The following is a 2,549-nucleotide window of genomic DNA, read 5'->3' as shown; positions in this document are numbered from 1 at the left end:
GAAGAACAAAACCCCCCAAAAAACGGATCCTGTATTTTAAGCATCCGTTATGCACATTTTTTTATCCATTTGAGCAATTTCCATCTGAGATCCATTTTTTTTAGATGGAAAAAAAGACAATTGCGACTTTTTTAAATATCACCAAAAATGTTACAAACTTAGTTTAGTGAGATGGGGAGGGGTAGCATACAAAATCTAAAGTAGCATTAGCATCTCTAGACAAATGGTATATTTTATGATGCAGCAAATTTATCAAACTTAGGGCTCGTTCACGCGACCGTTGCCCCTCCGTTGCCGTATTGCTGCATGCATACGGCGGGTCTGCAATACAGGGGATACCGCCCTTGTGCATTGCGCATCACGGATCCGCAAATCGGTAGATGCGGTGCGGAACAGAACGGAAGCACGGAAAGGAACCCCACGGAAGCACTACGGAGTGCTTCCTGGAGTTCCGTTCCGTCCCTCCGCACCGCAAAAAGATAGAACTTGCTCTATCTTTTTGAGGAACGGACGGAATGAGTCCGCAATCCACATGCGGCTGGCCTAGGGTCAGTGCCCGTGCATTGCGGACCGCAGTTTGCGGTCTACAGCACGGGCACAGAGGGGCAACGGTCTTGTGAACGAGACCTAAGTGTGACATTTCATAAATCGGACGCAAATGACACCAACACGGAGTCAAAGCAAAACTGACTTCAAATATTACCCTCATGATACCCTATAAGTTTATACTGTCTACATTTTAGCCCCATTACATTCTGGACTGTTCGGGATTGGACTCTTTACACATGGCAAATTTATTGCAGAAATTCCTGCAGCTTAATAGATCTTGATGAAATCCATGTACATGATGCAGAAACAGACACATTTAGATTTAGTTTGGGGCTATACGGCAATATGTGTCCCATGACAGCAAGTCTCGTGATCAAAATCATTCAAATTGCTATCATTTGACTAATTTAGGGCTGTGATTTGGCTTTTCTTTTTGTATTGTACTATCACTATAACTATATACTATAATAATATATAGTATAATATATAGTATATAATCTAATAAACATATATTTTGTTACTACTAGGTATATGTTTAGTCTCCTCTGACTGCCCAGAGCAAGCCTGCATATCAAAGATAATGTATAACCAACCCTACCGCAGTCTTTAGTAGTGATAGTAGCAGTTGTAATAGTATTCATAGTACAAATAATACTAATATGATGCAGTGGTATACAAGGTTGACCTTGAGGTGAGAGGGTTAATATTTTAAGCCTGTTAATTGTGTGGTAATTTATGTGACTAGTATCCCAAGCTGAAGCCTGAAGTGACCTGGTCCTAGAAGAGAAAATCAGACTATTTATCTGATTATCTATGAGGTTGTGCTTTCAGGTAGTGGGATAAATTGAAAGATAAGCTTAACAGTGATTAGGAATGTCATTAATGCTTTCACAGACGTGCAATGGAGACAGGCAGCTTTATCCTCAGTTTTATCTTCAACAATGCGTCACTTTTAATACTGTATTTTAGAAACAAATGGAGGGGCTTGTCTGAGACCTTTGCTTTGTGTATATATTTTTCATGCAGTGGGAGTCCATGGCTTAGCCCCCTGATAAATGAACATTACCACTTTTTTGGATTTCTGTATCAACAAAAGTGCAGTACTGGGGCAATAATTGGTGAAAAAGCAAACAGTGAGGGAAGAGAGTGGGATCTGTTCTCCATCAGCCTGACATGATACAGTGAGATCCAGAGAAAGAAAACCCTCAGTTTCCGGGTCGTCTTCCAGCCGTGCATTTCGAAGAAGCGTTGACATGTAGGATAGGAGTGTCCATCACATAATAATGTTAGATTATTGCCTCCAGACAGAAATCTTTTGACTCCTATCTGGACTGATGTTATAGAATCTATACCAAGAATTATATATATCTCATCTAGTCAATGTCATTTTAGTAATCTGATTATTTATTTATTTTTATTGCATATAATGAAGATCTGTTCCAAATTACAAAAAGAAGAAAAACACATAATATTAATAGCAAACAGCCAAGGCACAAAAACCCTAGCAAAGCAGCAGAAGAGAAATGTACAGTGGCGATCACCATTCCATGAAATATTTTTCCTTTATTTCATCCTTAAAAATAAATGGCAGTATAGCGAGGTGCTTCTGCTGTTTGCTATTATTTGGCTGCCATTTTACCGCTGAACACCCTGGAGGCTGGGAGATCTAGATTGTTTGGGAGATACAAATTGTGAGCGCCTTTGTACATCTATTACAAAAAAAACAATTTAGTAAATAAATAACAAATCAAAAAGTTGAGTCCATTGGGATGTCTTGTGTCCAACTTTAGTATCCAAAATGCCTACCGTAAGAGCAGCTTTTTCTTCCAGCCCCCACCCCGTAAAGGACATTTAACCCATTCTAGAGCAAAGAATCTAAAATGTTCACTAGAGCTATCATATTAGTCAATGAAGTGCCTGGCTTCTCATGAAGCGGTACCAGATTTTTTATGCAAGATATCTGTTCAGATATACATTTTTCGAGTTTTCTAGTAGTACAA

Source organism: Bufo bufo, chromosome 1, assembly GCF_905171765.1.
Source record: "Bufo bufo chromosome 1, aBufBuf1.1, whole genome shotgun sequence".
In the NCBI taxonomy this organism is placed as follows: Eukaryota; Metazoa; Chordata; class Amphibia; order Anura; family Bufonidae; genus Bufo; species Bufo bufo.
The sequence above is the reverse complement of the archived record's forward strand: the minus strand, read 5'-3'. Positions refer to the sequence as shown.